This window comes from Oncorhynchus masou, chromosome 16 (assembly GCF_036934945.1).
Source record: "Oncorhynchus masou masou isolate Uvic2021 chromosome 16, UVic_Omas_1.1, whole genome shotgun sequence".
Taxonomy (NCBI): domain Eukaryota; kingdom Metazoa; phylum Chordata; class Actinopteri; order Salmoniformes; family Salmonidae; genus Oncorhynchus; species Oncorhynchus masou.
The window spans coordinates 45,852,283-45,877,410 of NC_088227.1; positions in this window are offsets into that span (position 1 = coordinate 45,852,283).

Here is a 25,128-nt window from a genome sequence, read left to right on the forward strand (position 1 = left end):
TTTAACACTACGGAATCTTTTTTAATACTATGGAATCTTTTTGAAATACTACGGAATCTTTTTTAATACTTCAGAATCTTTTTTAATGCTGCAGAATCTTTTTTAAATATTGCAGAATTTTTTATAAATACTGCAGAATCTTTTTTAAATACTGCAGAATCTTTTATAAATACTACGGAATCTTTTATAAATACTACGGAATCTTTTTTAATGCTGCAAAATCTTTTTTAATGCTGCAGAATCTTTTTTAAATACTGCAGAATCTTTTTTCAATACTGCAGAATCATTTATAAATACTACGGAATCTTTTTTAATGCTGCAGAATATTTTTTTAATACTACGGAATCTTTTATAAATACTGCAGAATCTTTTTTAATGCTGCGGAATCTTTTTTAACACTACGGAATCTTTTTTAATACTACGGAATCTTTTTATTACTGCGGAATCTTTTTGAAATTCTACGGAATCTTTTTTAACACTACGGAATCTTTTTTAATACTACGGAATCTTTTTGAAATACTACGGAATCTTTTTGAAATACTACGGAATCTTTTTTAACACTACGGAATCTTTTTTAATTCTACGGAATCTTTTTGAAATACTACGGAATCTTTTTTAATACTACGGAATCTTTTTTAATGCTGCAGAATCTTTTTTAAATACTGCAGAATCTTTTATAAATACTGCAGAATCTTTTTTAATGCTGTGGAATCTTTTTTAACACTACTCAATCTTTTTTAATACTACGGAATCTTTTTGAAATACTACAGAATCTTTTTTAATACTACGGAATCTTTTTTAATACTGCGCAATCTTTTTTATTACTGCGGAATCTTTTTGAAATACTACGGAATTTTTTTTAATACTGCGGAATCTTTTTTAATACTACGGAATCTTTTTTAACACTACGGAATCTTTTTTAATACTACGGAATCTTTTTTAACACTACGGAATCTTTTTTAATACTACGGAATCTTTTTGAAATACTACGGAATCTTTTTTAATACTACGGAATCTTTCTTAACACTACATAATCTTTTTTAACACTACGGAATATTTTTTAATACTACAGAATCTTTTATAAATACTGCGGAATCTTTTTTAATACTGCAGAATCTTTTATAAATACTACGGAATCTTTTTTAACACTACAGAATCTTTTATAAATACTGCGGAATCTTTTTTAATACTGCGGAATCTTTTATAAATACTACGGAATCTTTTTTAATACTGCAGAATCTTTTATAAATACTGCGGAATCCTTTGTAATAGAACACCATTTGTTGTTGATGAAGAGGCAACTCCTCCCCCTCTTGATTTCCCTGATTCTACTGTGATGTTCGCTCAGTGAACGGAGAATCCATAGAGTTGGAAAGCCCGAAAGCTTCAGAAAGGCAGAGATGATTGCAGTATTGAGAGTCCTGTTGGTAGCTCATCCAGTATCAGAGGTCATACATCTCATCATCAAGTGACTGAACATTGGCCAGTAGAATGGAGGGAAGAGCTGGTCGGTTTTCCCTTCGTCTTAACAGCGGCCGCCTCTCCTGCCTTTGTAACGCTGGTGTTTCCTCTTGGATACCCCAAAAATTTGATCGGAATTACAGGAAGAGCCAAGGGAAGATGAGTGGAAGTTAAATTGAAGCCGGACATGTGAGTGACTGCTGTGAGTGACTGCTGTGAATGACTGCTGATCTGATGTTCAAAAGGTATTGGTGATTATAAGAAATGATAAGGGTTTAGTGGTAAGAAAGAATCACAAAATATTACAAATCAAATCAAATTTGTAAAGCCCGTCTTACATCAGCTGATATCTCAAAGTGCTGTACAGAAACTCAGCCTAAAACCCCAAACAGCAAGCAATGCAGGTGTACAAGCACGGTGGCTAGGAAAAACTCCCTAGAAAGGCCAGAACCTAGTAAGAAACCTAGAGAGGAACCAGGCTATGAGGTGTAGAAGCATGTGATGACAACAGAACAAATGAACAGACATAACCCCACACCCCTAATAAGTCCTGCCCCCACTCCGGGATTCCCCCACGCCCCTAATAAGCCCCGCCCCCACTCCGGGATTCCCCCACGCCCCTAATATGCCCTGTGTCCACTCCACTAATAGTAGATGTAATTTAAATTAAATAAAAATCAACCTTTATTTAACTAGGAAAGTCAGTTAAGAACAAATTTTTATTTACAATGGCGGCCTATCGGGGAACACGGCCGAGGACAGATCTGTACCAGCTCAGGGATTTGATCCAGCAACCTTTCACTGACTGGCCAAATGCTCTGAATACCTGCCGCCCCAACAAAGTTAATGTGACTATGCATAGATAATAACCAGAGAGTAGCAGCAGCGTAAATGAGTGGGGGGGGGGGGCAATGCAAATAGTCTGGGTAGTCATTTGATTAGCTGTTCAGGAGTCTTATGCCTTGGGGGTAGAAGCTGTTAAGAAGTCTTTTGGACCTTGACTTGGTGCTCCGGTACCGCTTGCCGTGCGGCAGCAGAGAGAACCGTCTATGACGAGGGTGGCTGGATTCTTGAACAATTTTTAGGGCCTTCCTCTGACACCGCCTGGTATAAAGGTCCTGGATGGCAGGAAGCTTGGCCCCAGTGATGTACTGGACCAATACGCACTACCCTCTGAGGTGCCTTGTGGTCGGAGGCCGAGCAGTTGCCTTACCAGGCAGTGATGCAACCGGTCAGGATGCTCTCGATGGTGCAGCTGTAGAACCTTGTGAGGATCTGAGGAACCATGCCACATCTTATCAGTCTCCCGAGGGGGAAAGGTTTTGTGTGTGTTTGGACGAAGACTGATGTCACCCATCTGGCTCAACAGGTATGGAGGGATAGTATTATGGATGAATGGATGTGGGGTGAACAGCAAAACACAAAAGAAAGAGAAAATAAGAACAGGAAGAACGGGTGAATGAGTCACAAGAGGAGATTCACCTGTTCCACATCCTCCTCTCTCTCTCTCTCTCTCCCTCTCTCTCTCTCTCTCTCTCCCTCTCTCTCTCTCTCTCTCACTCTCTCTCTCCCTCTCTCTTTCTCTAGTTCTCTCTCTCTGGGGCAAGTCTGGACTCGTGAGGCCGTGACTTGGCAACACAGGGAAGAACACTAAACCGGTCAGGCCATCCTCAACAGGAACAGGACCAAGTGAGGAGGGGAGGAAGAAGTGAGAGAGAGAGAGAAGTGAGGAGGGGTGAGGAGAGGAGAGGAGTGAGAGAGGTAGGTGAGGTGAGGGGGAACAGGATGCAATGGCTCTATATCCGTCTGGTATCCAATGTTGACACAAGAGGAAAAAGTCTGGTTTCTAGTGTTGGTGAGACAGACAGAAGGGAGTGAGTGGGGAGGAATATAGAGAGAGAGGAGAGAGATGGGGTGAGGGAGAAGGGAGAAGAGAGAGGGAGAGAGAGGGAGAGAGAGATGGAGAGAGAGAGAGAGAGAGAGACAGAGAGAGATAGAGAGAGAGAGAGAGAGAGAGAGAGAGAGAATAGAGATGAGAGAATAGAGAATAGAGAATAGAGAAGTAGAAGGAAGAGAGGAGAAAAATTAATAAATAATTGAGATAAGCAGAGGAGTTAGAAAGAAAAGAAGAGAGAAAGGGAGAGAGATATCATCTCTGGATGGGGATTTACGTTGGGGTAATACAGCCCTTATTTCACACAGAGACTTTTAATTGGCCAAGATTACAGGGAATGCAAATATATGGAAATTATATGCAAATGCAACTCTGGGAGATCCAACCTTTACCACAGGGCTCTCCCATGACTACAACACAGGTGTGTGTGTGTATGTGTGTGTGTGTGTGTGTATGTGTGTGTATGTGTGTGTGTGTGTGTGTGTGTGTGTGTCCACACCCAGACACACATGTATTTTAACATGGATTATATTTTAACATGGATTGCAACAACGTGTTATAAACTGGGGAGGTTCGAACCCTGAGCGCTGATTGTTTGACAGCCATGGTAATATCAGACCTCATATACAAAAGCTGAAGATCATACGCACATCCAGGCAGGTGCTGTAGTCGAAAACAGGAAGGAAAACACTGCACCTCCAGGCAGGTGCTGTAGTCGAAAACAGGAAGGAAAACACTGCACCTCCAGGCAGGTGCTGTAGTCGAAAACAGGAAGGAAAACACTGCACCTCCAGGCAGGTGCTGTAGTCGAAAACAGGAAGGAAAACACAGCACCTCCAGGCAGGTGCTGTAGTCGAAAACAGGAAGGAAAACACTGCACCTCCAGGCAGGTGCTGTAGTCGAAAACAGGAAGGAAAACACTGCACATCCAGGCAGGTGCTGTAGTCGAAAACAGGAAGGAAAACACTGCACCTCCGCTGCTCGTGCTTCCAGGTGATATTTATTTAAAACAATGTTTTGACCCTGAGGTCTTCATCAGGCGTTCATATCCCAGGTCGGGGAGGAAGGTCCTATAAATAGTGGCAGGAACTCAGTGACATCACTTCCTGAAACAGGAAGTAACTTTTTTTATTTGTTTTATTTATAACATAGTTTCACAATATTGACATTAAATGTATCAAAATATATGTTCATACATAGAGAATGTGATACATCTTTTACAGTAATATACATACAATTTTCAACTAAGATTTTTTTTTTAAACACACATTTTAGATATTTTGAAACTATCAAAACGGTTTCAAGTCAAACTCCTCGTTAAAGGCCAAGAGGAGACGGTGTGTCGGTACTGTGGATCTAGAAGATTTTGTCAAATCAAAATCAAATCAAATCAAAATCAAATCAAATGTATTTGTCACATACACATGGTTAGCAGATGTTAATGCGAGTGTAGCGAAATGCATGTGCTTCTAGTTCCGACAATGCAGTAATAACCAACAAGTAATCAAACCTAACAATTCCAAAACTACTACCTTATAGACACAAGTGTAGGGGGATAAAGAATATGTACGTAAAGATATATGAACGAGTGATGGTACAGAGCAGCATAGGCAAGATGGATTGTCTCACATGTCCGTATGTTGCTGCGGTGCTGATCGGGGTCTTAAGGCTCCTACAGGGTTTCCCCTTTGTAAGACAGCTTAGGACATTTCAACATGTAAATAACATAGTTGGACATGCAGGTAATTAGGCCCTTTGATCTTAAATCTTTTTCCTGTGCGGGGGATTGTGGGTAAATGAGTCGCGTTTCGTAATTTCCTTCCGGGTAGTTCCCCTTTTCTCTGGTGTCAGATGTAACCCACAGTGTCTCTCATATTTTTGGGGGATCTTAAAAAAAAGCACACGTGGAGGATATTTTAAAATGGGTTTGTGGATCAATAATGTACCAGGGTCAGTATCAATAATGTACCAGGGTTAGTATCAATAATGTACCAGTGCTTCCTGATAATGTCAATAATGTATCAATAATGTACCAGGGTCAGTATCAATAATGTACCAGGGTTAGTATCAATAATGTACCAGGGTCAGTATCAATAATGTACCTGGGGCAGTATCACCAATGTACCAGTGTCAGTATCAATAATGTACCAGGGTCAGTATCAATAATGTACCAGGGGCAGTATCAATAATGAACCAGGGTCAGTATCAATATTGTACCAGGGTTAGTATCAATAATGTACCAGGGTCAGTATCAATAATGTACCAGGGTTAGTATCAATAATGTACCAGGGTTAGTATCAATAATGTACCAGGGTCAGTATCAATAATGTACCAGGGTCCGTATCAATAATGTACCAGGGTTAGTATCAATAATGTACCAGGGTCAGTATCAATAATGTACCAGGGTCAGTATCAATAATGTACCAGGGTCAGTATCAATAATGTACCAGGGTTAGTATCAATAATGTACCAGGGTCAGTATCAATAATGTACCAGGGTCAGTATCAATAATGTACCAGGGTCAGTATCAATAATGTACCAGGGTCAGTATCAATAATGTACCAGGGTCAGTATCAATAATGTACCAGGGGCAGTATCAATAATGTACCCGGGGCAGTATCAATAATGTACCAGGGGCAGTATCAATAATGTACCAGGGTCCGTATCAATAATGTAAAAGGGTCAGTATCAATAATGTACCAGGGTCAGTATCAATAATGTACCAGGGTCAGTATCAATAATGTACCAGGGTTAGTATCAATAATGGACCAGGGTTAGTATCAATAATGTACCAGGGTTAGTATCAATAATGTACCAGGGTTAGTATCAATAATGTACCAGGGTCAGTATCAATAATGTACCAGGGCCAGTATCAATAATGTACCAGGGTCAGTATCAATAATGTACCAGGGTCAGTATCAATAATGTACCAGGGTCAGTATCAATAATGTACCAGGGTCAGTATCAATAATGTACCAGGGTCAGTATCAATAATGTACCAGGGTCAGTATCAATAATGTACCAGGGGCAGTATCAATAATGTACCAGGGTCCGTATCAATAATGTAAAAGGGTCAGTATCAATAATGTACCAGGGTCAGTATCAATAATGTACCAGGGTCAGTATCAATAATGTACCAGGGTTAGTATCAATAATGTACCAGGGTCAGTATCAATAATGTACCAGGGTCAGTATCAATAATGTACCAGGGTCAGTATCAATAATGTACCAGGGTTAGTATCAATAATGTACCAGGGTCAGTATCAATAATGTACCAGGGTTAGTATCAATAATGTACCAGGGTCAGTATCAATAATGTACCAGGGGCAGTATCAATAATGTACCAGGGTCAGTATCAATAATGTACCAGGGGCAGTATCAATAATGTACCAGGGGCAGTATCAATAATGTACCAGGGTTAGTATCAATATTGTACCAGGGTTAGTATCAATAATGTACCAGGGTCAGTATCAATAATGTACCAGGGTTAGTATCAATATTGTACCAGGGTCAGTATCAATAATGTACCAGAGTCAGTATCACTAATGTACCAGGGTTAGTATCAATAATGTACCAGGGCTTCCTGATAATGTCCTTGAATGCCTTTCCCCAGTGGTGAGTATTGGGTGATGCATGATGGGACACGTTCTGCACAGGCTTCCTAACTGTGTTAGTTCTTCAACTATGATCATTGACAGGGTAGCCTAGTGGTTAGAGTGTTGGTCTAGTAACCAGAAGGTTGCAAGTTCAAATCCCTGAGCTGACAAGGTACAAATATGTCGTTCTGCCCCTGAACAGGCAGTTAACCCACTGTTCCTAGGCCGTCATTGAAAATAAGAATTTGTTCTTAAACTGACTTGCCTCGTTAAATAAATTAAAAAATTGGTCTTTTACCCAATTGTCTTTGTACCCCCTTTCCTGAAACCTTTGTGTTGAGGCCCGTGGTCAGTTTCAGATAAGAGGCATCAGATCGGCATGTTCTTCTGATGAGACTGTATTGACTTATAGGGAGACTTTATATAAGTGGATGACACCATATACCACGGGGATGACAAAACATTTATTTCCACTGCTCTAATTACGTTGGTAACCAGTTTATAATAGCAATAAGGCCCCTCGGGGGTTTGTGGTATGGGGCCAATATACCACTGCTAAGGGCTTTATCCAGGCACTCCGCTTTGTGTAGTGCATAAGAACAGCCCTTTATCCAGGCACTCTGCTTTGTGTAGTGCATAAGAACAGCCCTTTATCCAGGCACTCTGCTTTGTGTAGTGCATAAGAACAGCCCTTTATCCAGGCACTCTGCTTTGTGTAGTGCATAAGAACAGCCCTTTATCCAGACACTCTGCTTTGTGTAGTGCATAAGAACAGCCCTTTATCCAGGCACTCCGCTTTGTGTAGTGCATAAGAACAGCCCTTTATCCAGGCACTCTGCTTTGTGTAGTGCATAAGAACAGCCCTTTATCCAGGCACTCTGCTTTGTGTAGTGCATAAGAACAGCCCTTTATCCAGGCACTCTGCTTTGTGTAGTGCATAAGAACAGCCCTTTATCCAGGCACTCTGCTTTGTGTAGTGCATAAGAACAGCCCTTTATCCAGGCACTCTGCTTTGTGTAGTGCATAAGAACAGCCCTTTATCCAGGCACTCTGCTTTGTGTAGTGCATAAGAACAGCCCTTTATCCAGGCACTCTGCTTTGTGTAGTGCATAAGAACAGCCCTTTATCCAGGCACTCTGCTTTGTGTAGTGCATAAGAACAGCCCTTTATCCAGGCACTCTGCTTTGTGTAGTGCATAAGAACAGCCCTTTATCCAGGCACTCTGCTTTGTGTAGTGCATAAGAACAGCCCTTTATCCAGGCACTCTGCTTTGTGTAGTGCATAAGAACAGCCCTTTATCCAGGCACTCCGCTTTGTGTAGTGCATAAGAACAGCCCTTTATCCAGGCACTCTGCTTTGTGTAGTGCATAAGAACAGCCCTTTATCCAGGCACTCTGCTTTGTGTAGTGCATAAGAACAGCCCTTTATCCAGACACTCTGCTTTGTGTAGTGCATAAGAACAGCCCTTTATCCAGGCACTCCGCTTTGTGTAGTGCATAAGAACAGCCCTTTATCCAGGCACTCCGCTTTGTGTAGTGCATAAGAACAGCCCTTTATCCAGGCACTCTGCTTTGTGTAGTGCATAAGAACAGCCCTTTATCCAGGCACTCCGCTTTGTGTAGTGCATAAGAACAGCCCTTTATCCAGGCACTCTGCTTTGTGTAGTGCATAAGAACAGCCCTTTATCCAGGCACTCTGCTTTGTGTAGTGCATAAGAACAGCCCTTTATCCAGGCACTCTGCTTTGTGTAGTGCATAAGAACAGCCCTTTATCCAGGCACTCTGCTTTGTGTAGTGCATAAGAACAGCCCTTTATCCAGGCACTCTGCTTTGTGTAGTGCATAAGAACAGCCCTTTATCCAGGCACTCCGCTTTGTGTAGTGCATAAGAACAGCCCTTTATCCAGGCACTCTGCTTTGTGTAGTGCATAAGAACAGCCCTTTATCCAGGCACTCTGCTTTGTGTAGTGCATAAGAACAGCCCTTTATCCAGGCACTCTGCTTTGTGTAGTGCATAAGAACAGCCCTTTATCCAGGCACTCCGCTTTGTGTAGTGCATAAGAACAGCCCTTTATCCAGGCACTCTGCTTTGTGTAGTGCATAAGAACAGCCCTTTATCCAGGCACTCTGCTTTGTGTAGTGCATAAGAACAGCCCTTTATCCAGACACTCTGCTTTGTGTAGTGCATAAGAACAGCCCTTTATCCAGGCACTCCGCTTTGCTTAACATGTATTATAACATATTATAACATGTATTATAACACAGATTATAACATGTATTATAACACAGATTATAACATGTATTATAACATGTATTAACACAGATTATAACATGTATTATAACACAGATTATAACATGTATTATAACATGTATTATAACATGTATTATAACATGTATTATAACACAGATTATAACATGTATTATAACATGTATTATAACATATATTATAACATGTATTATAACACAGATTATAACATGTATTATAACACAGATTATAACATGTATTATAACACAGATTATAACATGTATTATAACACAGATTATAACATGTATTATAACATGTATTATAACATATTATAACATGTATTATAACACAGATTATAACATGTATTATAACACAGATTATAACATGTATTATAACATGTATTATAACATGTATTAAAACACAGATTATAACATGTATTATAACATGTATTATAACACAGATTATAACATGTATTATAACACAGATTATAACATATATTATAACATGTATTATAACACAGATTATAACATGTATTATAACACAGATTATAACATGTATTATAACATGTATTATAACATGTATTATAACATGTATTATAACATGTATTATAACATGTATTATAACACAGATTATAACATGTATTATAACATGTATTATAACATATATTATAACATGTATTATAACACAGATTATAACATGTATTATAACACAGATTATAACATGTATTATAACACAGATTATAACATGTATTATAACACAGATTATAACATGTATTATAACATGTATTATAACATGTATTATAACATGGATTGCAAGAGAGCATAGAGACACCATTGGTTCCCACTGTGACAAGAGGAGATGTCTCTCCTCGGGGGTCCACAGACATTTCAGAATGGTTTTGTAACCCTGCGTTAGCTCACGTTGATTATTCATTGACTTAGTTGAATGACGTGTTCTCGGTGTGGAATAGGTTAATACATGGAATGACTGGCAGTCCCTTAGAAGAGGTTTGAGAACCCCTGGTCTAGGGGTTAGGGTTAGAGGAGAATCTTTTCTGGTGTGTGGTAGAGAGACAGATTCTGCTTCCAATGAAACTAAACTGGTTTGACAGATATGCCCTCATCAGATAGGAGCTGACAGGACAGACCCTATGCCAAGAGGACATGGGGAGAGAGAGCAAGGAAGGGAGGGAGAGAGGGAGAGAGAGAAAGTTACATCCCACGCGAAGGTATATTTTGGATTTGGGGTTTGTTGGTCATGGGTCATATAAGATAGCCTGTAGGAACCCATCACACCCCAAAACCGACTCCTCGACCCCAAAACACGGCCCAAGGTTTCCCCTAACTTCTCTCTCTCTTTCTCTCTTTCTCTTTCTCTTTCTTTTTCTCCTAAACCCAAAAAAGGCTGCAGGTTTTCTCGTGGGAAAATGTCGGAATGGTATGCTGCTCCACGAGGCCGGCCCGGAACCAGACTGGAATCCCGTTTTTCTGGATCCCGTCTCTCTCTGCCCTCCCGGTGTTCCGATCAGAATCGTGTCCCGACTCGCAGAGCAGAGGTGTTGAGAAACTCTCTCTCCCACGGGAAGTATTTTTCTTCTAAACTACGCCTCCCTCTGTCTCTCTTTCGTCCTCTCTCTTGCGCTTTCTCTCCCTATCTCCTCCCTCTCATCCTCTCTCTGTCAGAGAACACCATGTGGCAGAGGGGAACAGCTGCAACACCTTTATCAGAAAGGAGAACAGGAAAGACACTAAACAGGAACTCTGTCCTTGAGGAAATAACTGAAGACGATAAGAAATGTAATTGTGTAATATTCCTGTTTTTCTGGCCTGAACATATTACAACAAGTTGTTGTGAAGATGAGGAGGGGTATAATCTGCTATAAAAAAACAAACATCTTCTGCATTTTGTTTTGACACACAACAAAAAAAAATCTGTTGAATTAGTTGTTTAGGCTCTGATTTTATCCCATCTTGATTACTGTCACCGGGGGTCTCTTGGTCACGACTCCTACCGAAGGTGGCTCCCCTTCCTGTTCTGGTGGCGCTCGGCGGTCGTCGTCACCGGCCTACTAGAAGGTGGCTCCCCTTCCTGTTCGGGTGGCGCTCAGCGGTCGTCGTCACCGGCCTACTAGAAGGTGGCTCCTCTTCCTGTTGGGGTGGCGCTCGGCGGTCGTCGTCACCGGCCTACTAGAAGGTGGCTCCTCTTCCTGTTGGGGTGGCGCTCGGCGGTCGTCGTCACCGGCCTACTAGAAGGTGGCTCCTCTTCCTGTTGGGGTGGCGCTCGGCGGTCGTCGTCACCGGCCTACTAGAAGGTGGCTCCCCTTCCTGTTCGGGTGGTGCTCGGCGGTCGTCCGGCCTGCTAGAAGGTGGCTCCCCTTCCTGTTCGGGTGGCGCTCGGCGGTCGTCGTCACCGGCCTACTAGAAGGTGGCTTCTCTTCCTGTTCGGGTGGCGCTCGGCGGTTGTCGTCACCGGCCTACTAGAAGGTGGCTCCCCTTCCTGTTCGGGTGGCGCTCGGCGGTCGTCGTCACTGGCCTACTAGAAGGTGGCTCCCCTTCCTGTTCGGGTGGCGCTCGGCGGTCGTCGTCACCGGCCTACTAGAAGGTGGCTCCTCTTCCTGTTGGGGTGGCGCTCGGCGGTCGTCCGGCCTGCTAGAAGGTGGCTCCCCTTCCTGTTCGGGTGGCGCTCGGCGGTCGTCGTCACCGGCCTACCAGCTGCCACTGATCCCTTTCCCCTTTCTGTTGATTGGTTTCACCCGTTTTGTGTTTGGGCTGATGAGTCGGACTATAATTACCAGGAGGCCTGCTCTTTGTGCGGGATTGTTTTGTGTGACTTGTGTGCACGAATGAGGTTAACGTGTTTCCCATTTTGTGGGGTTTTGCTGGACTGTTTGAGTCCCCGTGGTTGGGGCATTTGTTTTGGTGTGTGCCCTGTGTTTTCGTGGGGTTGGCTTATGTTCGCCGTTAAATAGCCCTCCCCCGAACTCTCTGCTTCCTGCGCCTGACTTCACACCCACTACACCCAGATCGTTACACTCTTCACAGTCCTCATGTCCAGAACTAATTCACGGCAGAGTACCATACAGAGCAAGGATCTCACATCCATCTTCATCTTCTTCATACTCAATTCCAGGTGACTCCCTTATGAAGCTGGTTGAGAGAATGCCAAGAGTGTGTAAAGCTGTCATCAAGACAAAGGGTGGCTACTTAGAAGAATCTCAAAGCTAAAATATATTTTGATTTGTTTAACACTTTTTTGGTTACTACATGATTCCATATGTGTTATTTCATAGTTGTGATGTCTTCACAATTATTGTAGAACTACAGCTGTGAGTCTTTCTGGGTAAGTCTCTAAGAGTGATTACTGCTATGAGTCTTTCTGGGTAAGTCTCTAAGTGTGATTACAGCTGTGAGTCTTTAGGGGTAAAAGCTTTTCACACCTGGATTGTACAATATTTGCCTGTTAGTCCTTTTAAAATTCTTTAAGTTATGTTAAATTGGTTGATGATCATTGCTAGACAACCATTGTCAAGTCTTGCCATAGATTTTCAAAAATATTTAAGTTAAAACTGTTCCTAGGCCACTCAGGACCATTCACTGTCATCTTGGTAAGCAACTCCAGTGTATATTTGTCCTTCTGTTTTAGGTTAGTGTGCAAAGCTGTCATCAAGGCAGGTTGGCTACTTTAAAATATATTTTGATTTGTTTAACACTTTTTTGGTTACTACATGATTCCATATGTGATATTTCATAGTTTTTATGTCTCCACTATTATTCTACAATGTAGAAAATAGTACAAATAAGGAAAAACCCTGGAATGAGTAGATGAGTCTAAACTGTTGACTGGTACTGTACGTGTAATCAATTTGGGCAACATGATATCATCACGTCAGTTATCTTTTTAATGAATTTGTTGAATGAACGTTGAAGAAACATGAGCAATGGCAGAGTTTATTAAAGAGAGGGACAAACTAGCAGGATATATGCAACAGTTATGCACCTGTCAATCATTATTTACATCTCTTTTGCTGGACAATTATATATTAATTAATTAATTAACTGAATCCCAAGGTGGAATGTACAAGAAATGTAGCTATGCCAACTGAACATGTAGTTGATTACCTCTGAATGAATGACTGCATTTGCTTTGGCTCTACCGGTGCCCAGAGCGGACAGAATTCACATTGATGTTTAGAAGTCATCATACACACCCTGCTCTTAGTGATCCGCTCTGTCCCCGCGGTGGGTCAAGATGTGTGGTTGCTTGCAGTACAACAGAACTACTCCAGTGGTTATAGGCCTGCACCTGTATGAATTTATTTCATTGGAGAATATGGAGAGTTGAACAAATTCTTTCTTTAATAACTTTAATAATTATTTAACATATTATAATGATGCTTAATGCCTAAATAATCAAATACATTTCATTTGGAATCAACATGGTGATGGAGAGTGCTTTTGTTATGGACTCAGAGAGCTTTTCCTCAAGCAAAACAAAGAACTCAAAAACACAATATATTGCTGATCAATGTCAACTTTACAAGTGTCTCGTCTGTCTCAGAAGGTAATGTAGAGAGGTTTAATGACTGTACAGTGTCTCCTCTGTCTCAGAAGATAATGTAGAAAGGTTTAATGACTGTACAGTGTCTCCTCTCTCAGAAGGTAATGTAGAGAGGTTTAATGACTGTACAGTGTCTCCTCTATCTTAGAAGGCAGAAACAGCACCTAGACAGAAGTCTTTAATCAATATATTTACTTCACAAACACTACTTATACTAGTTGATTCAATCATCTGTAAATTCACTCAGCCAAGCAGTATATTTCAAACACAGATTCAACCACAAAGACCAGGGAGGTTTTACAATGCCTTGCAAAGAAGGACACCTGTTGGTAGATGGATCATTTTTCAAAAAATAAAACAGACATTAAATATCCCTATGAGCACGGTGAAATTATTAATTACATTTTAGATGGTGTAACAATACACCCAGTCACAACAAAGATACAGGAAGGAAACCGCTCAGGGATTTCATCGCGAGGCCAATGATGACTTTAAAACAGTCACAGAGTTTAATGGCTGTGATCGGAGAAAACTGAGGATGGATCAACAACATTGTAGTTACTCCACAACACTAACCTAAATGACAGAGTGAAAAGAACACAAGCACACACACATATATGTTGTGAATGATGGTATTTAGCAGTCAAGTTTAATTAAATTGTTAAGAAAACCTTCAGGTGATGTTGTATTTAATTCTGTATGCCGTTTCCTAAGGGAGACTGGTTTGACTGGTAGGTTAAAAACTGGTTAGAGCTTCCCTGTTAGAGCTTCCCTGTTAGAGCTTCCCTGTTAGAGCTTCCCTGGTCCAGTTAGTGTCGGTAATTCACCACTGACGTGTCAACAGCCAAGAAGAAGAAAAATAATGTTTTGTAACAACACACGGTGTGAGACGAAAAGAAAAGACAAAATCACACCTCTAAATGATCACTCCGCTGACTGCTTTGTGCACCTGTGAGTAAGGTGGACTGACAATGTGAAGTTATACCAAAATTAAGTACTGAGCTTCGGCGATGATTTCATTTTGCCAGTGTTATGTTGTGTACCATGTAGCTAGCATGCTAAAGGTGGGCCAGCTAGCTAGATCATAACTAGCTTTAGCAAGTTAGCTAACATTCTGTTAAAAATCGCGCAACATTTCAACGTCCTGCTACTCATGCCAGGAATATAGTATATGCATATGATTAGTATGTGTGCATAGAAAACACTCTGAAGTTTCTAGAACTGGTTCAATGGTGTCTGTGACTATAACAAAACGAGTTCCGTGGTGAAAATCCCAAGAAAACGTGATCACGAAATCGACAAAGAAAAAATCCATCCGCCAGTCTTTGTATTGTCTATGGCTTGCCATAAATGATGGAACTGTGCTTGCAATTCCTACAGCTTCCACACGATGTCGCCAGTGTTGTGATTTCCAGGGCCCTTTATCCTAGGTCAGATTAGTCAATGGCACATCCTGTCTTCAGGTGCGCAACTGAAAAAAATGTCCGTGAGGAAATGGACTTCGTTATGAAAACTTCTAGCTATTGAATACAGATCACTCCATGATCAAATTGATCGTTTATTAACGTTTACTAATACCTAAACTTGGATTACAGAAGTAGGTTGAAGTGTTTTGTCAAAGTTTATAGGCAACCTTATTGAATTTTATAAAACGACGTCGCGTTCGGAAACGTGACTTTTTCCATGGATTTCTCTGTGTTCATAAATGGACATTTTGGTTATATATGGACCGATTTAATCGAAAAAAAGACCAAATTGTGATGTTTATGGGACATATAGGTGTGCCAACAAAGAAGGTCGTCAAAGGTAATGAATGTTTTATATTTTATTTCTGCGTTTTGGGTAGCGCCGGCTACGCTAATTTCTTTGTTTACGTCCCCTTTGTGTGTTTCTGGGGGCTGCATGCTATCGGATAATAGCTTCTCATGCTTTCACCGAAAAGCATTTTACAAATCTGACATGTTGGCTATATTCACAACGAGTGTGGCTTGAATTGAGTACCCTGCATGTGAGTTTTAATGAAAGTTTGAGTTGTATCGAGTACAATTAGTTGGCGCTCTGGAATTTCCGCTGATTTGGTTCCTGTACAGGTACATAATGCTGAAGTTTTTAACCAAGTTGTCGATTGTGTGTGTTTTGTTGTGCGAAATAATGTTTGTGTTTGATATTGGTACCAGTTGTATCTGAGCTGGTGATAGTTTTTAGATTTAACTTAGTGGGTGTATATAATACTGTAACTTAGATAGGCTACTCTTGTCGTATTATGTAGGTTGACGGAGTTAGCCACTGAGGCTATAGTTAGTCGCTAAATAGCTACATTAGCAACCTAGCTAGCCAACTAGCTAGCTAAGTAACGATGTTGTACAATTCCACTCAGCGATGTGAAGTTGCACGAGCAGCACAACAGAGATATTGCGACGAGAGAGATGCAAGACTTATTATTTTATTTTATTTAGGCAAGTCAGTTGGGAGGGACGGTAGGTTAGTTTACTCCAATCAGGGGAGGGACGGTAGGTTAGTTTACTCCAATCAGGGGAGGGACGGTAGGTTAGTTTACTCCAATCAGGGGAGGGACGGTAGGTTAGTTTACTCCAATCAGGGGAGGGACGGTAGGTTAGTTTACTCCAATCAGGGGAGGAATGATAAGGTGGGTGGGGGGGGGGCTAGAGATATATACTTTAAACAGTAATTACATTGATAGAACCTACAATCTATCTGAGATATTAAAGCTGATCTCGCCCCCGCCCCCCCACCTAAAAAAACGTACAAATTCATAATAAATAAATAAACATACAGAATGTTCCTGTTTCAAATCCGACAATCACACAAGCATGAACAAATAGAGTGGTGAAGAGAGAGGGAAGAAGAGAGAGAGGAGGACGAGAGAGAGGGCCCTGATTACCCCCTGTATTTACACACAGAGGGCCCTGATGACCCCTGTATTTACACACAGAGGGCCCTGATTACCCCCTGTATTTACACACAGAGGGGCCTGATTACACCCAGTATTTATACAAAAACACAGAGGGGCCTGATTACACCCTGTATATACACATAAACACAGAAGGGCCTGATTACACCCTGTATTTACACATAAACACAGAAGGGCCCGGATGACCCCCTGTATTTACACACAGAGGGCCCTGATGACCCCTATATCTACACAGAGAGGGCCCTGATTACACCCTGTATATACACATACACACAGAGGGCCCTGATTACACCCTGTATATATACACAGAGGGCCCTGATTACACCCTGTATTTACACACAGAGGGCCCTGATTACACCCTGTATATACACATACACACAGAGGGGCCTGACTACCCCCTGTATATACACAGAGAGGGCCCGGATGACCCCCTGTATTTACACACAGAGGGCCCTGATGACCCCTGTATTTACACAGAGAGGGCCCTGATTACACCCTGTATATACACATACACACAGAGGGCCCTGATTACACCCTGTATTTACACAGAGGGCCCTGATTACCCCCTGTATTTACACAGAGGGCCCTGATGACCCCCTGTATTTACACAGAGGGCCCTGATTACCCCTTGTATTTACACACAGAGGGGCCTGATTACACCCTGTATTTACACACAGAGGGCGCTGATTACCCCTGTATTTACACACAGAGGGGCCTGATTACCCCCTGTATTTACACATAAACACAGAGGGGCCTGATTACCCCCTGTATTTACACACAGAGGGGCCTGATTACCCCCTGTATTTACACACAGAGGGGCCTGATTACCGCCTGTATTTACACATAAACACAGAGGGGCCTGATTACACCCTGTATTTACATATATACACAGAGGGGCCTGATTACACCCTGTATTTACACATAAACACAGAGGGGCCTGATTACCGCCTGTATTTACACATAAACACAGAGGGGCCTGATTACACCCTGTATTTACACATAAACACAGAGGGGCCTGATTACACCCTGTATTTACACATAAACACAGAGGGCCCTGATTAGACCCTGTATTTACATATATACACAGAGGGTCCTGATTACCCCCTGTATTTACACACAGAGGGGCCTGATTACACCCTGTATTTATACACAGAGGGCCCTGATTACCCCCTGTATTTACACACAGAGGGGCCTGATTACACCCTGTATTTATACACAGAGGGGCCTGATTACCCCCTGTATTTACACACAGAGGGGCCTGATTACACCCTGTATATAAACACAGAGGGGCCCTGATTACACCCTGTATTTATACACAGAGGGGCCTGATTACACCCTGTATATAAACACAGAGGGGCCCTGATTACACCCTGTATATACACATACACACAGAGGTGCCTGATAACCCCCTGTATTTACACAGAGGGCCCTGTGACTCCTGTATTTACACAGAGGGCCCTGATTACCCCCTGTATTTACACAGAGGGCCCTGATTACCCCTGCATTTACACAGAGGGCCCTGATGACCCCCTGTATTTACACAGAGGGCCCTGATTACCCCTGTATTTACACAGAGGGCCCTGATTACACCCTGTATTTATACACAGAGGGGCCTGATTACCCCCTGTATTTACACAGAGGGCCCTGATTACCCCCTGTATTTACACAGAGGGCCCTGATGATCCCCTGTATTTACACAGATGGCCCTGATGACCCCCTGCATTTACACAGAGGGCCCTGATTACCCCCTGTATTTACACAGAGGGCCCTGATGACCCCCTGAATTTACACAGAGGGCCCTGATGACCCCCTGTATTTACACAGAGGGCCCTGATTACCCCCTGTATTTACACAGAGGACCCTGATGACCCCCTGTATTTACACAGAGGGCCCTGATGACCCCCTGTATTTACACAGAGGGCCCTGATTACCCCTGTATTTACACAGAGGGCCCTGATTACACCCTGTATTTATACACAGAGGGGCCTGATTACCCCCTGTATTTACACAGAGGGCCCTGATTACCCCCTGTATTTACACAGAGGGCCCTGATGACCCCTGTATTTACACAGAGGGCCCTGATGACCCCCTGTATTTACACAGAGGGCCCTGATGACCCCCTGTATTTACACAGAGGGCCCTGATTACCTCCTGTATTTACACAGAGGGCCCTGATGACCCCCTGTATTTTTCACAGAGGGCCCTGATGACCCCCTGTATTTACACAGAGGGCCCTGATGACCCCCTGTATTTACACAGAGGACCCTGATGACCCCCTGCATTTACACAGAGGGCCCTGATGACCCCCTGTATTTACACAGAGGGCCCTGATTACCCCTGTATTTACACAGAGGGCCCTGATTACCCCTGTATTTACACAGAGGGCCCTGATTACACCCTGTATTTATACACAGAGGGGCCTGATTACACCCTGTATATAAACACAGAGGGGCCCTGATTACACCCTGTATATACACATACACACAGAGGTGCCTGATAACCCCCTGTATTTACACAGAGGGCCCTGTGACTCCTGTATTTACACAGAGGGCCCTGATTACCCCCTGTATTTACACAGAGGGCCCTGTGACCCATGTATTTACACAGAGGGCCCTGATTACCCCTGTATTTACACAGAGGGCCCTGATGACCCCCTGTATTTACACAGAGGGCCCTGATTACCCCTGTATTTACACAGAGGGCCCTGATTACCCCTGTATTTACACAGAGGGCCCTGATTACCCCTGTATTTACACAGAGGGCCCTGATTACACCCTGTATTTATACACAGAGGGGCCTGATTACCCCCTGTATTTACACAGAGGGCCCTGATTACCCCCTGTATTTACACAGAGGGCCCTGATGACCCCCTGTATTTACACAGAGGGCCCTGATGACCCCCTGTATTTACACAGAGGGCCCTGATGACCCCCTGTATTTACACAGAGGGCCCTGATTACCCCCTGTATTTACACAGAGGACCCTGATGACCCCCTGTATTTACACAGAGGGCCCTGATGACCCCCTGTATTTACACAGAGGGCCCTGTGAAGTGTTGTGTTTCTGGAAGATGCCCAAAACAAGGCCGAAATGTTCATGTTTCCAAAGAGGAAGTCAAAACACCTTGAAGAGAAAGTGGCATAAGGAGGAAGAGGAAGTTGATTTGACACAGGAAGTACCTCACAATATTTAACCCCAATGACCACAACAGACTATAGTTTTAGAGGACTCCTCTTTGTATCTGTGATATGTACAAACCATAGACACATAAATCCTAAGAAGAAGACAATGCCCTGAACGTTTGCTGATTGCTCTAAACCATGTTAATACTCCTATCTCACTCCTTAGATACTAGCTGCATTTCTGTATAGGGGAGGTCAGTGGGGGGTAGAGGACAGGGGGAAGAGAGGGGTGGGGGTTAACGTGTCTTGGGGATGATTCAAAAAATAAAGGGGCACACACACACACACACACTGAGCTGCCCCACCCTTCTCTGCTCACACACACACACACAGACACACACACACACACACACGCACGCACCTCACCTATAGTCTACCTCAAAGCAGTATTTGCATAAATATAAACAAAGGAATCCCCACCTTTTGACAAATGTTCAGCGTCCATGTTTAAAACAGGTCATATCCATGTATATTTCTTATTTACTCTATAGTCCTGTATAGATGTGTATATTTATTATTATTTATTTACTCTATAGTCCTGTATAGATGTGTATATTTATTATTATTTATTTACTCTATAGTCCTGTATAGATGTGTATATTTATTATTATTTATTTACTCTATAGTCCTGTATAGATGTGTATATTTATTATTATTTATTTACTCTATAGTCCTGTATAGATGTGTATATTTCTTATTATTTATTTACTCTATAGTCCTGTATAGATGTGTATATTTATTATTATTTATTTACTCTATAGTCCTGTATAGATGTGTATATTTATTATTATTTATTTACTCTATAGTCCTGTATAGATGTGTATATTTATTATTATTTATTTACTCTATAGTCCTGTATAGATGTGTATATTTATTATTATTTATTTACTCTATAGTCCTGTATAGATGTGTATATTTATTATTATTTATTTACTCTATAGTCCTGTATAGATGTGTATATTTATTATTATTTATTTACTCTATAGTCCTGTATAGATGTGTATATTTCTTATTATTTATTTACTCTATAGTCCTGTATAGATGTGTATATTTCTTATTATTTATTTACTCTATAGTCCTGTATAGATGTGTATATTTCTTATTATTTATTTACTCTATAGTCCTGTATAGATGTGTATATTTATTATTATTTATTTACTCTATAGTCCTGTATAGATGTGTATATTTATTATTATTTATTTACTCTATAGTCCTGTATAGATGTGTATATTTCTTATTATTTATTTACTCTATAGTCCTGTATAGATGTGTATATTTCTTATTATTTATTTACTCTATAGTCCTGTATAGATGTGTATATTATTTATTTACTCTATAGTCCTGTATAGATGTGTATATTTCTTATTATTTATTTACTCTATAGTCCTGTATAGATGTGTATATTTCTTATTATTTATTTACTCTATAGTCCTGTATTGATGTGTATATTTATTATTATTTATTTACTCTATAGTCCTGTATAGATGTGTATATTTATTATTATTTATTTACTCTATAGTCCTGTATAGATGTGTATATTTATTATTATTTATTTACTCTATAGTCCTGTATAGATGTGTATATTTATTATTATTTATTTACTCTATAGTCCTGTATAGATGTGTATATTTATTATTATTTATTTACTCTATAGTCCTGTATAGATGTGTATATTTATTATTATTTATTTACTCTATAGTCCTGTATTGATGTGTATATTTATTATTATTTATTTACTCTATAGTCCTGTATAGATGTGTATATTTATTATTATTTATTTACTCTATAGTCCTGTATTGATGTGTATATTTATTATTATTTATTTACTCTATAGTCCTGTATTGATGTGTATATTTATTTATTTACTCTATAGTCCTGTATTGATGTGTATATTTATTATTATTTATTTACTCTATAGTCCTGTATTGATGTGTATATTTATTATTATTTATTTACTCTATAGTCCTGTATAGATGTGTATATTTATTATTATTTATTTACTCTATAGTCCTGTATAGATGTGTATATTTATTATTATTTATTTACTCTATAGTCCTGTATAGATGTGTATATTTATTATTATTTATTTACTCTATAGTCCTGTATAGATGTGTATATTTATTATTATTTATTTACTCTATAGTCCTGTATAGATGTGTATATTTATTATTATTTATTTACTCTATAGTCCTGTATAGATGTGTATATTTATTATTATTTATTTACTCTATAGTCCTGTATAGATGTGTATATTTATTATTATTTATTTACTCTATAGTCCTGTATAGATGTGTATATTTATTATTATTTATTTACTCTATAGTCCTGTATAGATGTGTATATTTATTATTATTTATTTACTCTATAGTCCTGTATAGATGTGTATATTTATTATTATTTATTTACTCTATAGTCCTGTATAGATGTGTATATTTATTATTATTTATTTACTCTATAGTCCTGTATAGATGTGTATATTATTTATTTACTCTATAGTCCTGTATAGATGTGTATATTATTTATTTACTCTATAGTCCTGTATAGATGTGTATATTATTTATTTACTCTATAGTCCTGTATAGATGTGTATATTTATATTATTTATTTACTCTATAGTCCTGTATAGATGTGTATATTTATTATTATTTATTTACTCTATAGTCCTGTATAGATGTGTATATTTATTATTATTTATTTACTCTATAGTCCTGTATAGATGTGTATATTTATTATTATTTATTTACTCTATAGTCCTGTATAGATGTGTATATTTATTATTATTTATTTACTCTATAGTCCTGTATAGATGTGTATATTATTTATTTATTTCTATAGTCCTGTATAGATGTGTATATTTATTATTATTTATTTACTCTATAGTCCTGTATAGATGTGTATATTTATTATTATTTATTTACTCTATAGTCCTGTATAGATGTGTATATTTATTATTATTTATTTACTCTATAGTCCTGTATGATGTGTATATTATTTATTTACTCTATAGTCCTGTATAGATGTGTATATTATTTATTTACTCTATAGTCCTGTATAGATGTGTATATTATTTATTTACTCTATAGTCCTGTATAGATGTGTATATTATTTATTTACTCTATAGTCCTGTATAGATGTGTATATTATTTATTTACTCTATAGTCCTGTATTGATGTGTATATTATTTATTTACTCTATAGTCCTGTATAGATGTGTATATTATTTATTTACTCTATAGTCCTGTATAGATGTGTATATTATTTATTTACTCTATAGTCCTGTATAGATGTGTATATTATTTATTTACTCTATAGTCCTGTATAGATGTGTATATTATTTATTTACTCTATAGTCCTGTATAGATGTGTATATTATTTATTTACTCTATAGTCCTGTATAGATGTGTATATTATTTATTTACTCTATAGTCCTGTATAGATGTGTATATTATTTATTTACTCTATAGTCCTGTATAGATGTGTATATTATTTATTTACTCTATAGTCCTGTATAGATGTGTATATTATTTATTTACTCTATAGTATATTATTTATTTCTATAGTCCTGTATAGATGTGTATATTATTTATTTACTCTATAGTCCTGTATAGATGTGTATATTATTTATTTACTCTATAGTCCTGTATAGATGTGTATATTATTTATTTACTCTATAGTCCTGTATAGATGTGTATATTATTTATTTACTCTATAGTCCTGTATAGATGTGTATATTATTTATTTACTCTATAGTCCTGTATAGATGTGTATATTATTTATTTACTCTATAGTCCTGTATAGATTATTATATTATTTATTTACTCTATAGTCCTGTATTGATGTGTATATTATTTATTTACTCTATAGTCCTGTATAGATGTGTATATTATTTATTTACTCTATAGTCCTGTATAGATGTGTATATTATTTATTTACTCTATAGTCCTGTATAGATGTGTATATTATTTATTTACTCTATAGTCCTGTATAGATGTGTATATTATTTATTTACTCTATAGTCCTGTATAGATGTGTATATTATTTATTTACTCTATAGTCCTGTATAGATGTGTATATTATTTATTTACTCTATAGTCCTGTATAGATGTGTATATTATTTATTTACTCTATAGTCCTGTATAGATGTGTATATTATTTATTTACTCTATAGTCCTGTATAGATGTGTATTTATTATTTATTTACTCTATAGTCCTGTATAGATGTGTATATTATTTATTTACTCTATAGTCCTGTATAGATGTGTATATTATTTATTTACTCTATAGTCCTGTATAGATGTGTATATTATTTATTTACTCTATAGTCCTGTATAGATGTGTATATTATTTATTTACTCTATAGTCCTGTATTGATGTGTATATTATTTATTTACTCTATAGTCCTGTATTGATGTGTATATTATTTATTTACTCTATAGTCCTGTATTGATGTGTATATTATTTATTTACTCTATAGTCCTGTATAGATGTGTATATTATTTATTTACTCTATAGTCCTGTATAGATGTGTATATTATTTATTTACTCTATAGTCCTGTATTGATGTGTATATTATTTATTTACTCTATAGTCCTGTATAGATGTGTATATTATTTATTTACTCTATAGTCCTGTATAGATGTGTATATTATTTATTTACTCTATAGTCCTGTATAGATGTGTATATTATTTATTTACTCTATAGTCCTGTATTGATGTGTATATTATTTATTATTTATTTACTCTATAGTCCTGTATAGATGTGTATATTATTTATTTACTCTATAGTCCTGTATTGATGTGTATATTATTTATTATTTATTTACTCTATAGTCCTGTATTGATGTGTATATTATTTATTATTTATTTACTCTATAGTCCTGTATAGATGTGTATATTTATTATTATTTATTTACTCTATAGTCCTGTATAGATGTGTATATTTCTTATTATTTATTTACTCTATAGTCCTGTATAGATGTGTATATTTATTATTATTTATTTACTCTATAGTCCTGTATAGATGTGTATATTTATTATTATTTATTTACTCTATAGTCCTGTATAGATGTGTATATTTATTATTATTTATTTACTCTATAGTCCTGTATAGATGTGTATATTTCTTATTATTTATTTACTCTATAGTCCTGTATAGATGTGTATATTTATTATTATTTATTTACTCTATAGTCCTGTATAGATGTGTATATTTATTATTATTTATTTACTCTATAGTCCTGTATAGATGTGTATATTTATTATTA